Raw genomic sequence first — 16,329 nt, forward strand, 5'->3', positions numbered from 1 at the left:
TGATCTGTCTTCTGGCAAAAAAAATACAAAATTCTACATTTTTGTAGATAGGAGCTTGAAACTTTTACAGTAGGATGCTCTGATACGCTGAATCTGATGGTGTGATTTTTTTAAGATTCTATGACTTTTGGGGGGTGTTTCCCCCTATTTTCTAAAATAAGGCAATTTTTTTCAGGCACGTAACTTTTGATAAGTAAGTCTTTTGATGAGTAATCTTTCCGGGGGGAAGGGTAAAAAAAAATTTAAGCCTATTAAAAAAAATTATATTCATTTTCGTTTAAGTTTTTGTGAGTCAAACAAATATTTTGGGGTGGGGTTCAAAGCCCCTAACCCCCCTCTTGATACGACCTTGCCCACAAGCATGCCTTGTGTTCTAAGATTTGCATAATGTTTAAGGTACTCGCATTTCTTCAGGTTTGACTTGTTAAGTTCTCTGGGCAAAAGGGGCGTAGCTCCAGCATTTTTGGGGGAGGGGGACAAGAGGGCTCCACATCCGGAGAGCCAGGGGGCATTGGCTGTATCATAATTTTTTCTCCATATTATTGGGGGGACTATTTCCCCTTTTCCCCCTCCAAACAACACCACTACTGAGAATTGAATTGGAAAAATGATGGATAATAATTAATCATGTACCGTAGCTTCACGATGAATTGGGTCCATAGGGGCTCAATATACTTTTTTTTTCTTTTATTTTATTTTGGAATTACTTCTTTTGAAAAAAAAATTCTGTCTCGGAAGACGCTGCAAGCAAGAGTCCGATACAAAATCCAGCGAGATACCCACCGTTGTTGTACGAAAGCTTATGTGTAGAATGAGTTGCTTCTTCTGCAAACATAATATGAAAAAAACTTCGTTTTCTTAAAGAGTTAAAGAGGCTGCGTCCCAAAGTCGAACCTTAAAACGTACAGGAATTAGAAGAGGCAGTTGGGGGGCTGCCGCCCCCCAAACCCCCAGCTTTTAAAGACTCTTTTGTACAGTTTTTTTTTGTGGGGGGACTTCATTGTTACTAATTACTAGTTTCGGCGCAATGGTTCTCCTGTCCTCTTGTGTTTAACATTTTTCGAAGTTATTCCATTATTCATTCATTTCAATTTTTTGTTAATTAAAAGAGGGCCTTTCCGAAGCCAAGAGCGGGGGGTTAGCAAAAAAACAAAAAACCTGTACAAAAGAGTCTTTAAAAGCTGGGGGTTTGGGGGCGGCAGCCCCCCAACTGCCTCTTCTAATTCCTGTACGTTTTAAGGTTCGACTTTGGGACGCAGCCTTTTTAACTCTTTAAGAAAACGAAGTTTTTTTTCATATTATTTCTGTACGTTTTTCTACAATCCATGGTGGATGTAATTTAATAATTCCTGTACTCCTCGTACAGGAATTAGGAGAGGAACTTGGGTGGCTGCCGCCCCCCCCCCCCCGCTTTTAAATCATTGTATAAAATAGAAAAAAAAATAGATAGAATGACCGAAATGTTTCTTTTGCTCATAAGAAGCTAGTATTCTGTTATCTCTCAATTGATAAGCTGTCCAGGTGTTATCAAAATTATACACTTTTATTTTGATGTTGTTAAAAAAAACCGCCCTTAAGGGACTTGAACCCTTGACCAGAGGATTAAAAGTCCCACGCTCTACCGACTGGGCTAATCACTTACATGTGTGTAAATATAACTTCTCAATAACTTTTAAAAATTTCAAATTAACATGGGCTCTTATGGAGAGAAATGCGTTAATTAAGTAGCTAATGCGTGGTTTCTGGAAAACAGGGAAGGAGTTATCGGATCGAGCTGAAATTTCGCGGATAAGCTCCTGGGCCGTAGGGGACCTTAACTTGTGAATTTCAGCCCGATCGGACAACGTTAAAAGGGGGGTGGGGTTGGGGGGTCGAAACTTTCGGGGGGTTAAGATTTTCCTACGAAACTTTGAAGGGCACTTACTCGGAGAATTCCGCATCGAATGAGTCCTCGTACACCCAGATCCGATGTCGGATGTGACCTGTAGGCGTCGAGAAAAAAAAGAAAATGAATTTTAAGTGGCTATGCGTGGTTTCTGGAAAACAGGGAAGGAGTTATCGGATCGAGCTGAAATTTCGCGGATAAGCTCCCTTTAACAACGTTAAAGGGGGGCTGGGGTTGACGGGTCGAAACTTTCGGCCAGATTTTCCCCATGAAGGAAAAGTTGGAGGGGGATGAAATTTTGCAGGTTTCTTAGTTGGAGCTCGGGCTACGAAATGCATCCCTCCCCATCCCTCTGCGACCACTGGAACCGAAGATCGCTTAACATTGTCGTGTGTCGCCTCTTTATAGAGGCACGAGTGTGCCTCCTTGATATGGATTTGCATATTTGGAAATAGCGTTAAAACACCTACTAAGAGGTTTTTCATGTTTAACCTAGCGGAGTAATTGATAAATTATAAAATTACCCTCTTGAATGTTTGCCAGCTATTGCTTAATGCCAATTTTGGTATTATTTGACATTGTGTACCAAGTGTTATTAATAAAAAGTTACAAAAAAAACTGAAACCAACAAAATTACTGAACTTGTGTCTATATGGGAGAGTTATACAGCCTACAGACATAAAAGGTGACGTGTGGTGTTGGAAATTAGATAGACTGAAACTCTGAAGTAAATAAAGTAAAAATTTAATTATGAAGTGTTTAGTTCAGGAGAGGGCATTAACAAGACTGTAAATAAATTTAAACTGAAAAAAATTGGACTATTTCTGGGACCCCTCTCCTCTCACAGGACTACATGTTTGATCGTTCTTACCAAGAGACCAATCCCTGAAAGCTAAGAGCCAGCAGAACTCGATTCGTTAAGTCATTAAATTAGTCGCATAAAGAGTAGTTAAAATTAGAATCAAATTAAGAGGGGTGGAAAACCCGCATGAATTAGCACCCATGGCACCTTTTTTCTAAATTTATAAATTATACTTTTTTCTAATCAGGGTGGCTATGGGATTAAAAACTTTTAAAGCTGAAGACCTTCAAGCTCCTACTGACACTACATCGCTTCAAAATTGGCTAGATTGTATTTTATATTACTTTACAGACATGCACATAGAATTTTTATTCAGAATCCCAAAATTTAGAGCGGGAGAGTCAGCTTTTCAAGCTGACTTAAAAAAAAATGGTAAAATTGCAATTTAGTGGTTCTTCTGAAGGGAACATTTAAAACAAAACAAGTAGTACCATTATATTGCTTAATATATGTTCTTTCTAAATACTATAATCTTTTTATGAAAATCCCCCCCCCGCCTGAAGGTCCCAGATCTAGCCCTATATGTGAAAAGCTAAAAGAAAACACTAAAATAATGAAATTCTTACTTTTTCCTGCATATTTCTATTAATCAGATTATCATATTTTCTTCCACTTTTTAAAGTAATTTCAGGTATATTCTTACCCCATATTGCAATTAATCACTCAGACGGGGGTAGAATTCCTCAGGTTGAGAATAGGAGAAAACCGGTCAAGACAGAAGACATAGCGCATCACGAGATAGGATAATTTGTCAAGAAACGACCATTGGAAAAAGCATATGGATGTTTGGACATAGTATAAAACAAGGAATTTAATACTAGGCCTACTACTCATTTTGTTGTGTAATGTTTCCTTCAGAAGTGGCCAACCGCTAAACAAGCATCGCACTAGAGCAAAAGTATCATTACCAGTGATTTCCTTGTTGTGCATGTTGCTTAAACTGCAATTTTAACAAAACTATCGAACGAAGCATTAAACTTTCATATTTTAGGATGAGGATAGGCCTCCATTCAAATATAGGTGTCTAGTACTTTGCTACTACAGCCCTCCTTAATAACAAAAAAAAATGAGGCCGGGAATTCATTGAAAATAATAGGTTAAATATTGGACATCCCTATACAGAAGATAAAAAAGGCGTCACCCAGCCTAATGAGCGAAGCGGGATTCTCCTGAGAAAATTTGCATGCTAGTATTATGATGATTCATATATCCGTGACGAATTTTAAGGAATTTCCCCTGTGGAGCATGTGTTTTTGTTTACTTGAAATGTAGCGTTGCTTAGAAACTGAATAGGGGGGATGAAAAGTAGACCGAGTATCTGGAGTTAGTTTGTTTGAGAAGTTGAACTTATATTAGCTACACTTTATAGCAAGAATTACGAACACTGCTTTTGGGAGGTAATTGGGGCTGCAGCTCAGGCCTGGTTTTTGCAGGATATTCCCTTTTTCTTACAAGGTAAGCTTCAAGTTCTCCAATCTAGCACAGATGGGTTTTTCCATGAGAAATCCACAAATACTCCCTTGAAGAAAGCTTATTACCCCCCCCCCCCCCGACATCTTTCAGCTTGTGTTATTTTGGATGTGCAGAAATTACTTGAAGATAGGAATGGCAGTTATTCAGACAAGTACAGCTAAACAAACCTTCAAAACAGTGGCATCAATTGGGATGCAGGGCCTTATTTCTTCCTTCTATATTTTTTGGCTCCTTTCTACATTTTGATTTATTACTTTTTGTATCACACTTTGAAAATACCCTTTTTGGTTTCTTTCATTGGAAAGAATTGATAAAAACAAAATCACCTTACCTCTTAGGTTTTGAAAAATAAATTTTGCCTCTTCCCCGACATTTTCGTGAATTGGTGTGAATTAAATCTGGTAGCTCTCCCGTCATAACTGTAAATAAGGAGCGAACCGGCTCAATAGTAACCATAACTCTAAAAACGGAATTTTGACACCAATAGATACATCCATAAATGAGATTTTTCTGCTGATTTCAAATATATAATTTTCATCAAGTTTCGTTTTCCATCAGAAGTTCAGCGTATCAGGATCGTAACCCATCAGAATTTACGAGCCTGAGAAAATATCTATTATTTTCGAAAAAAAGGTGAAACACACCATCAGATTCAGCCTATCAGAGAACCCTTTTATAGAGATTCCAAGCTACTACCTGCAAAAATGTAGAATCTTGTAATTTTTTGCCAGTAGAAAGATCACGGATGCGTGTTTATTTGTTTTTTGTTGTTTTTTTTTCAGGTGCGATCGTATCGACCCAGTGGTCCTAGAATGTTACGAGAGGGCTCATTCTAACGGAAATTAAAAGTTCTAGTTGCTTTTATAAGTGATCAAAACGCTCGTTTTGACTCTCTTTTCCTCCGACGCTCTTTTTTTCAAAGTCATCCAATCAAAATTTTGAGATAGCCATTTTGTTCAGCATTTTGTTCATTTTGTTCAGCGAAAAATCTAATTACTATGTCTTTGAGGAATACTTAATTCCCTACAGTCCCCGGGGGAAGGGCTGCAACTTATGAAATCTGCCCATTGTTTACATATAGTGTTGGTTATTGGGAAGTGTATAGACGTTTTCAGGGGTCATTTTTTTCTTGTGGGAGGGTCGGGGGAGGGGATACGTGGAAGGATCTTTTCCTGGAGGAAGGGAATTTTCCATTAAGGGGGTCCCGGATTTCTCAGCGTTATTTAAAAAATGATCAAAAATTACATTAAGAAACAAATAAGTTTTTCAGTTGAAAGTGCGGAGCAACATTAAAATTAAAGTGAAGAAAAATTATTACGTAAATGAGGGGGTTTGTGACATCGTCAAAACCTCAGTCTTTGCGCTAAAGCTTTTTTTAGTACTTTCAAAAGAGCTATTTATTCTAATTAAACGGCCTTTGCAATTAATTGGTTATTCTTAAAGAATTGGAACAAATTTTGAACTTAAGCGCAAAGAGCAAGGTGTTAACGATGGGACAAACCCCCTCATATCCGCAATAGTTTCCGTTCGTTTTAAGTTTTAATGTTGCTCCTTAATTTCAGTTGAAAATACTTGTTTTTTCAAAATTTAATATCAAACAGTTCGTGGTAACGAACTGTAGTAAGGAGCAACCCGGCTCAATAGTAACCGAAGCTCTAAAAAATGGAATTTTGATACCAATAGTTACATCAAAAGAATCGCATTTTAATGCTTATTATAAATATGTAAGTTTCATCAAGATTAGTCTTACCCATCAAAAGTTACGAGCCTGAGAAAATTTGCCTCATTTTAGAAAATAGGGGGAAACACCCCCTAAAATTCATACGATCTTACCGAAAATCATACCATCAGATTCAGCGTATCAGAGAACCTTGTTGAAGAAGTTTCAAGTCCCAATCTACAAAAATGTGGACTTTAGCATTCTTTGCCAGAAGACAAATCACGGATGCGTGTTTATTTTGTTGTTTTTTTCCCCAGGGGGCATCGTATCGACTCAGTGGTCCTAGAATGTCGCGAAAGCACTAATTCTAATGGAGATTAAAATTTCTAGTTCCCTTTTTAAGTGACCAAAAAAATTGGAGGGCAACTAGGCCCCCTCCCACGCTCATTTTTTCCCAAAGTCACCGGATCAAAATTCTGAGATGGCCATTTTATTCACCATAGTCGACAAACCTAATAACTATGTCTTTGGGGACGACTTACTCCCCCGCAGTCCCCGTGGGAGGGGCTGCAAGTTACAAACTTTGACCTGTGTTTACATATAGTAATGGTTACTGGGAAGTGTACAGACGTTTTCAGGGGGATATTTTTGGTTTAGGGGGGAGAGTTGAGGGGGGGTTACGTGGGAGGATCTTTCCATGGAGGAACTTCTCATGGGGGAAGAGACTTTCAGTGGAGGGGGCGCAGGATTTTCTAGCATTATTTAAAAAGAACTGAAAAAATTAATATGAAAAGTTTTTTCTACTGAAAGTGAGATGCAGCATTAAAACTTAAAACGATCAGAAATTATGACGCATATGAGGGGTTTACCTCCTCGTAATACCTCGCTCTTTACGCTAAAGTATTTTTAGTTATTTCAACTATTTATTCTACGGCCTTTGTGATTCAGGGGTCATTCTTAAGGAATTGGGACAAAATTGAAGCTTTAATGTAAAGAGCGAGGTATCGACGAGGGGTGAGCCCCCTCATATACGCATCAAAAACATACGCTGTAAAAAATTATAAGTTATAGTTGCCTTTTTAAGTAATCAAAAAATTGGAGGGCAACTAGGCCTCCAACCTCACTCTTTTTTTCTTATTAAATAAAAAAAAATAGTTTTTTAAACTGAAAGTAAGGAGCGACATTAAAACTTAAAACGAACAGAGATTACTCCGTATATGAAATTGTCCCCTCCGCAATCCCTCGCTCTTTTCGCTAAAGCTTTTAATTGTTTTAAAAAGCAGAATTGTGGCAAAGAGTCAAACTTTAGCGTAAAGAGCGAGAAATTGCGGAGGGGACAACGCATTTCATATACGGAGTGATTTCTGTTCGTTTTAAGTTTTATTGTCGCTCCTTACTTTCAGTTAAAAAAAACAGTTTTTTTTTATTTAATTTCTGAACGTTTTTCAATTAATGCATGTTTGATTTTGTCTCTCCGCACATAAATTATTAAAATGAAATTTGTATATTAAACCTTTTTTTGGGTAAATGGCTTTCTCTTAGTTTTGATCTGACAATTTTGAGAAATAAGGCCTAGTTGCCCTCCGATTATTCGGTTACTTAAAAAGGCAACTAGAACTTTTAATTTTTAACGAACGTTTTTATTAGTAAAAAATATACGTAACTTAAGAATTAAATTACGTAACAAACTTTTATATTCTTATATTTAATACGTATAGGAGGTGGTTTGTACCTTCGTTAATACCTCGCTCTTTACACTAAATCGTAAGTTTTGTCCCAATTCTTTAAGAATGACCCCTGAATCAGAAAGGCCGTAGAATAAATAGTTGAAATTACTAAAAATACTTAAGCATAAAGAGCGAGGTATTTATCTCCTCCTAAATACCTCGCTCTTTACGCTAAAGAATTTTTAGAACCCCTCATGTGCGTAATAATCTCTGTTCGTTTTAAGTTTCAATGCTACTCCTTACTTTCAATTGAGAAAAACTTTTCATGTTTATTTTTTCATTTTTTTTACAGTAATGCTAGAAAATCCTGCGCCCTTTTCATTGAATTTTTCTTCCCCCATGACATATTCTCTAAGGAAAGATCCTCCCACACAGCCCTCTCCCCTCAACACCACCCCCCAAACCAATAAAATTCCCCTGAAATGCCTGTACACTCCCCAATAACCATTACTATATGTAAACACTGGTCAAAGTTTGTAACTTGCAGCCCCTACCCCAGGGGTTGTGGGTAAATAAGTCATTCCCAAAGACATAGTTATTATGGTTTTCGACTACGCGTAACAAAATGACTATCTCAAAATTTTGATCCGTTGACTTTCGGAAAAAATGAGGGTGGGAGAGGGCCTAGGTGCCCTCCAATTTTTTTGGTCACTTAAAAAGGGCACTAGAACTTTTCATTTCCGTTAGAATGAGCCCTCTTGCAAGATTCTAGGACCACTTGATCGATACGATGACACCTGGGAAAAAAAAACAAATAAACACGCACCCGTGATTTGTCTTCTGGCAAAAAATACGAAATTCCACATTTTTGTAGATAGGAGCTTGAAAATTTGCTATAGGGTTCTCTGATACGCCAAATGCGATGGTGGGATTTTCGTTAAGATTCTATGACTTTTAGGGGGTGTTTCCCGCTATTTTCCAAAATAAGGCAAATTTTCTCAGGCTCGTAACTTTTGATGACAAAGACTAAATTTGATGAAACTTATATATTTAGAATCAGCATAAAAATTTGATTCTTTTGATATATCTTTTAACATCAAAATCCGTTTTTTAGAGTTTTGTTTACTATTGAGCCGGGTCGCTCCTTACTACAGTTCGTTACCACGAACTGTTTGAGAATCTTCCGATTAAAACTATGAAAAAGCCATTTAGCCCAAAAAAATTAATATGCAAATTTTGTTGTAATGTGCGGAGAGCCAAGATCAAAACATGCATTAATTAAAAAAGGTCTAGAAATTAAACAAAAGAAAAACAAGTTTTTCTTAAATGAAAGTAAGGAGCAACATTAAAACTTAAAACGAACAGAAATTGCTCCGTATATGAAAGGGGTTTTTCCTCCTCAACGCCCCGCTCTTTACGCTAAATTTTTTTACTGTTTGAAATGTAGAGTTAAGAGAAAGTCAAACTTTAGCGCAAAGAGCGGGGCGCTGAGGAGGAAAAGCCCGTTTCTTATACGGATTAAGTTCTGTTCGTTTTAAGTTTTAATGTTGCTCCTTACTTTCATTTAAAAAACTTGTTTTTTTTTGTTTAATCACTATGAGAACCATCATTTTTAACACAACATTATTCCGCAATATTTATTAAATATAAGTTTCACCAGGCAAGAATAGCTACTCCCATCCCCTTTAACCCCGGAAAATAAGCACGGTTCTAAATAATGGGGGTTCCAAAAGAAATTAGATGTTTTTTTCAAAGATGTTTCATCATATATTGCTCCAAAAGAAGGTTCTGTTAGATGTTTTCCAGAGAAACTATCTACGGATTGCTTTGATTGCCCGTCTGACTGACGGTACTTCTGATAGTAAGCTGTGTAAAAAAAAAGTTGTCCATTCCCGCTTTTAGGGGCTATGTTGAGATGGTTATGACATATTCTGCGGATGAAGGAAGAGAGATTGCTAAATATCGTCCTTTCGACTAGCCATTAAAAATCAAACGAATAGCAGATCTTCCCGGACTACGGTGTGAGGAGGTCGTAAGGAAAGATTTAAGTGATATTAGAAGTCCTAGGGAGGTTTTCCTTGAGGCCGCAGTGAGTCAGCCAAGGCAACAATAGACTACTAGGACCTGAGCCAAGGATCAAAAGACATATACAATACAGTTGTGAAGCCTCGATTTATTTTTGGGACGCAGTGCGTGGTAGCGATCCTAGCGGCCGGAGACAGGAAACTGGCAGTCTGAATCTAAACGTCGGAGCAATTGGACTGACGTCATGAATAGAATCGTAAAGCTGTGATTCATTGCTATGTGAAAATTATGCCGGTTGGAAACAAAACAAAATTGCATTCCCGCCTATGGTGTTGTAGTACGATCAACTCGTCGGAGCGTGGGCTTAGAGGGGGCGCCAAGTTCAGAGCTCTGTACCGAAAGCTTTTCATGAGCAAAATAGGAGATTTCACAACTGTATTGTATATCTAAGCTATGGCCAAGGATCAGAAGACATATTTTTTGCAGCCTCCGATCAAATGCAATATTTTACACCTTCAGAGGCTTATGTAAATAAGTACTTGCAAACTTAATTCTTCCTTTAATTTAGGTTCTGTTTCACGAAGTTTCAAACATTCATTTGTAGAATTAAACAAAAAACCAGGTTTTTTCAACCTAAAGTAAGGAACGACATTAAAACTCAAAACGGACAAAAAATTATTCCGAATATGAAGGGATTGCCCCTCGACAACACTGCTTTTTAAACTAAAACTTTTAGTACTTTTAAAAAGGCTTCCTATCATAGGAAGCGCAATAGTGCTGCCGAAGTAAAGAGCGATATGGGCACAATGTATTACTTTTTTTTTCGGACCAGAGCACTTCGTATAGAAGGAGTTGCCGTAGACTCTTCAAAAGAGGCTCGTTCGATTGAAAAGTGAAGGTCCTAGTACCCTTTTCAATAGTCGAAAGTGATTGGAGGGCAACCAACCCCCCTCCCACGCCCATAGTTTCCCCAAATACATCCAATCAAAATTGTGAAATAGCCATTTTGTGCAACGTAGTTGAAAGGTTCAGTAATTATGTCTTTGAGGATGACAACCCTTCCACGTCCATCATTTTCCCAAACACTTACAAACAAAATTTTGATATAGCCATTTTGTTTACCTAATTGAAAGGTCCAGTAATCATGTCTTTGAGGATAGCAACCACCTACAGACCTCAGGGCAAGGGTTGTAAATTATTTTGTTGGATATGGTGAAACCTTCTTTTCTTAAACTTAAACGTTTAAAACTTAAAAACTTACAACATTAAACTTGCAACATTAGAACTTAAGCGAACAGAAATTATTACGCATATGAGGGAGTTTGTCCCCTCCTCAATACCTCACTCTTTAAGCTAAAGTTTTTTTTAGAATTCCAAAAGAGCTATTTAGTCTAGATAAACGGCCTTTGTGATTCAGGGGTCATTCTTAAAGAATTGGAACAAATTTGGAACTTTAGTGTAAAAGAGCAAGGTATTGACGAGGGGGCAAAACTCCTCATATACGTAAAAAAATACAAAGGTAGAAATTCGTTACGTAAGTTAATTCGTAAGTTATGTTACTAATAAAAACGTTCGTAAATAAAATTAAAAGTTCTAGTGACATTTTTAAGTAACCAAAAAATTGGAGGGCAACTAGGCCCCCTCCCCGCCCCTTTTTTCTCAAAATCGTCCGATCAAAACTCTGAGAAAGCCATTTAGCCAAAAAAGCAAAAATTAACATGCAAATTTTGTTTTAATTATTCATATACAATGCGCAAAAATCAAAACCTACATTAATTCAAAAACGTTCAGAAATTAAATGAAAAAAAAACAAGTGAAGGAGCAACATTAAAACTTAAAATGAACATAAATTATTCCGTATATGAAAGGGGATATCCCCTCCTCAACGCCCCGCTCTTTATGCTAAAGTTTGACTCTTTGTCACAGTTCTACTTTTTAAAACAATAAGAAACTTTATCATAAAGAGCGGAGGTTGAGGAGGGAATAGCCCCTTTTATATACGGAATAATTTCTGTTTGTTTTAAGATTTAATGTCGCTCCTTACTTTCAGTTTAAAAAAAAACTTTTTTTTCAATTTAATATTTTATTGAAAATGGTTCAAATTTCTGAATTTTTAAGGGGGGATACAGCCTACCTACAGAATGCTGTAAACTTCACATACTAAACTACGCATCAGATAAAAAGAATAAAAATTTGCAGTCATGCCAAATATTAGTGAGGGATTGACATCTATTAGTGAGAGACTGAGGGAACTTGTGAGGGATAGGTTACTAACTTGTAACGTGCTTTTTGATTTGCAGTTTTAGAAAACTGGAGGGGACTTAAAATGCAGCCGTGCCAAATGTAAGATTTTTTGTATATCTTATATGTGAACAATGAACAAATTAAATAACTTGTAGCCCTTGTTGGAGGTGGAGGTTAACCCATACAGTATAGTTATTTGGCTATTTTTAGCAAAATGTCTATGTAAAATTTTGATATTGATCATTTGGAGGTAAAGGGCCGTTGAGGATCTGGCTCTCTTTCTCTTTCGAACACTTTCAATTTACAATTGAATGAGCCATCTCCAAAGTTTATACGACCATTCCGTTCATAAAAACCTTTTTATGCTAACAATAGGTAACTTACAAAAATTACAGCCCTTGCCGCGAGGGCTGGAGGGGAGAGTCAACTCCGGAAGCATAGTTTTTTACCTTCTGACTATTTTTAACAAAATCGTTATCTCAAAATTTTGATTGGGTGTATTTAGAGGGAAAGGGGCACACAAGAGGAGTGTTTGCCCTTTGATCAATTCGGACTCTTAAAAAGATACTAGAACTTTTGCTTTCCAATTGAATGAGCCTCCTCCTAAGTTTATATGATCACCTCTTCCACAAAAACCTTATATGTTAACAATGGGCAACTTGCATAACTTATAGCCCTTACTCTGGGGGTAGTAGGGGGATTCGTCAACCCCGGAGGTATGTTTTTTTTCTCTTTCAAAGTTTTGACCGGATGCATTTGGGAAAAAAGGACGAGGGGGGCTCACTTTTGCTTCTTAAAATGGGGACTAGAGCTTTCGATTTCAATGGGGATGCCATGACCTCCCATAGTCCCTGGGGAATGGGCTGTAAGTTATGCAATCTGTCCGTTGTTTACATATAGTATTTGTAAAACATACAGAAACATGTGAAACATTATTGTGAAATATACAGACATTTTCTTTTTTTAGGGAGCATTTTCATCAAGAAGGGATTTTCCATGGGGAGAATTTTCCGTGGGGAGGAAAGTTCCCAGGGAGAATTTTCCTGGGAAAATTTTACACTGGGAGAAGCGAATCCTGACATAATTTAAAAAGCATTCAGATATCAAATTAAAAAAAAAACAAGTCTTTTTCTGTTGAAAGTAGGGAGTGACATTAAAACGCAAAAGGAAACTGAAATTATTCCGTATATGAGGGGGGCTGCCCCTTACTCAACCCTCATTCTTTACGCTAAAGTATGACTTTTTGTCCCAATTCTTTAAGAAAGGCTGCTCAAACACAAGGGCTAATGAATTTGAAATAGAAGTACTTCGAAAGAGCTGTAAGAATTTATTGTAAGAAGGAAGGTTAAAAAGGAGCTGCTCCCTTAATATACGGAATAATTTTAAGTTTTAAGGTTGCTACTAACTTTCAGCTGTTTTAAACAACTTCAAATTAAGAAATTAAGGCCCTTAATATCAAGACCCTAACCAAATTTTCAAAAAATTGTGACCTATTTTTTCACACCGGAAAATGGTAGTATACCAATTTAAGAAAAACAAATTATAGTACCGTTTCATGATACAAGAGCAGCAAGAATGCACATGACTTCAAGTTATAAACAAATTCATGTGTTCAATATTAAAAAATTAATGAATTGTCTCATCAATTGTAAGATTATTCTAAGCTCTTAGGATACTTTTTCTATCTCAAATTTCACTTCAAAAATCGCAGTTCATGTAAATACATTCAAGTGCACAGTATGCAACATCATAGTAAATAAGCCATAAGTAACCCCACAAAATATACTTGTGGGGGTTAGCTCTATGGAATTACTGACCAAGTTCAATTACATTCCATGAAATAACTTTCACTGCACACGGTTTCCCAAAATATAGACACCAAATATACCTTGAATGGGTCATAATGGTTTTCAATAGATGTTAATCGTAGATAAATCAAAAACGTACATCGTGCTATCTATAATCTATAATTAGGAATTGAAAAGAACAGATTTCGGCTTATATTTTCTGGCAAACTCTTCTCGGTGCGCTGAAGGTGAGATTCTTATCTCATATTTTTACAAATTTAAACCTATTCAAAAATAAGGCTTTTAAGCTTTTATGGTGAAGAATTTATTTCGAGGAATTAAATATGAAAAATCCTACAAAATTTACGCCATGTAGTTAATCTTTATTTTGATCTGAATTAAATCTGATTAAATTCTACCTAATTTATATGCGGTTCACTAATCACTGTTACAGCTAAAGGCCATAACTCAAAATTAACTAAATGAACAAAACAAATCACCAAATGAACGAAAAAAACGCTAATATAATATATCTATATATAATAATATATCGCTAATATATCTCCTACGTTTTTATTGAAAGCGTTGGAAAAGGTTTAGTTTTCGTACATCGTAGGCAGCACAACAGCGCTGCCTAAGTAAACAACAATCTGGCTTCAATGCATTGTTGTTGTTTTTTCTCAGGCAGCTTTGCATAGAAGGAGCTGTAATAGAAGCTTTGGAGGAGCTCATTTGACAGGAAAATCTAAGTTCTAGTGGCCTTATTAAGAGTCAAAAAGTAATTGGAATGCCATCAGCTCAACTACCACGCTCTTTTTTTCAAGAGATTCGACCAAAATTGCTAAATATACATATTGCTCGAAATACTTAAATGGTTGCCCTTCGTTCAAAAATAGCTTATACAATTAGGAAAAGGGTGCAAGCTTGACGCAGGCTGTCTAAAAAGGCTTTGGGTATTGAGGTGAAACTTTCAGGGACTGTGGAGGTGGATATTGAACAAAATCAAAACATACTATGTGCAAGCTGGTTGTCAAAAAGGCATAGTTACAGCAATCTCAGGAATGGCTGAGGATAATAAATTGATACGTTCAGGACGTGATGAAAGGGATACTAAAATAAATTAAAATACACTGTGTGTACTCAAGCTGTGAAAAAGGCTATCCGCAATATCATGGTTGCAGTAATAGCTGCAACCTAGTAAAGATTCATAGGAAAGGCTAAGGGTATTAAGCTAAAACTACGAAGTCATTCGAGGGGTGTAGAATTAAATCAAAAGACATTCTGTGTATCCAAATTGTCAGATGGGCATATCTGCAATATCTCAGGGACAGCTAAGTGTATTCAGTTGAAACTCCGAGGTATGTTCAGGAGGATTTAAAACTAAATCAAATGATACCATGTGCAACCAGATTTTCAGAAGGGTATATCTGCAATATCTCAGGAATAGCTAAGGTTGTCAAGTTTAAAACGTCAGCGAAGTTGAGGGGGATATTAAAGTAGACCAAAAGTCACTCTCTTGATCCAGGTTGTCATAAGACCCTATCTGCAATGTCTCATAAATGGCTGAGGATTCTAAATTGAAAGTTTCTGGACATATTGAATTAAATAAAAAAAAAACGGTATATGCATCCAAGTTGTCAAAAGGTTTTATCTGCAGTATCTAGGGTACGGAACTGGGTATTAATTTGAAAGTTTCAGGGAGTGCTGAGGTGGATTTTGAACTCAATCAGAAAGCACTAAGTGCATCTTGGTTGACAATAGGGTGCGTCTGCTATATCTTAGGAACAGTAAAGGATATGAAGTTGAAACTTTCAGGGAATGATAAAAAGGACGTTGAATTGAGATAAAATGCAGCAGTGCACAGAGGCGGTCAGAGGGCATATATGCAATACCCAGGGAACAGCTAAGGCTGTCAAGTGTAAACTTTCACGTAATGCAAAGGGGTTTTTGAATCCCCCTTATCAAAAACTAAATAAAAAGACAATATATTGATCTAATATGAATACTCTGCACCATCTTACAAATGGCCAAGGACACTAAGTTCATTCTTTGATGGCATATTAAAGCAATCCAAAATATATTACGTACGTCCTGGTTTTCAAAAGTCTTATCTGCAATATCCGGAGAATGGCGAATCGTACTAAGTGGGACGTTTCATAGAATACTGATAATGATGTTGAACTAAATCAAAAGACGGTATGTGCATTCAGGTTGTCTAAAAGGGGCATCTGCTGCAATATCTAGGAAACGGCTAAGGGAATAGAGAAGAAGCTTTTGGGTAATATTGTGTAGTATTTGAACTAAATTGAAAGATAATATATACATCTAGAATGGCAAGTGGATGTATCTGCAACAGTTCAGGAATGACCAAGGATATTGAGTTGAAATTTTTTGGATATGTTGAAGTATATTATGGGCATACAGGTTATCGAATAGGCGTATCTGCAATATAGCAAGGACAGCTAAGGGTATTAAGCGGATATTTCCAGGGAATGTTGGCGTTGATGTTCAGTTAAATCAAAAGATAGTACGTGCATCTAGGTTGTCGAAATGGACTATCTGTAATATCTAAGGAACAACTTAGGGTACCAGGTTGAAACTTTCAGGATATGTTGAACTAAATATGAAGGCACTATGTGTAATCAGTTTGTTAAAACGGCGTATCTGCAATATTTCAGGAACGGGAAAGAATATTAATTTAAAACTTTCAGAAAATATTGAGGCTG

General features: G+C 36.8%; 1 protein-coding gene across 1 annotated transcript in view; it reads left to right on the forward strand.

Annotated features, from left to right (window-relative positions):
• The first annotated feature begins 4,090 nt into the window (after window positions 1–4,090).
• The window catches only part of LOC136039798 (G-protein coupled receptor Mth2-like), a 46,412-nt gene continuing 34,173 nt past the window's right edge, over window positions 4,091–16,329 (forward strand). Inside the window, exon 1 of the mRNA XM_065723678.1 lies at window positions 4,091–4,202. The gene's annotated coding sequence lies outside the window, so the exon portion shown is untranslated. The remainder of the gene's footprint in view (window positions 4,203–16,329) is intronic.

Source organism: Artemia franciscana, chromosome 20 (genome assembly GCF_032884065.1).
Source record: "Artemia franciscana chromosome 20, ASM3288406v1, whole genome shotgun sequence".
Lineage (NCBI taxonomy): Eukaryota > Metazoa > Arthropoda > Branchiopoda > Anostraca > Artemiidae > Artemia > Artemia franciscana.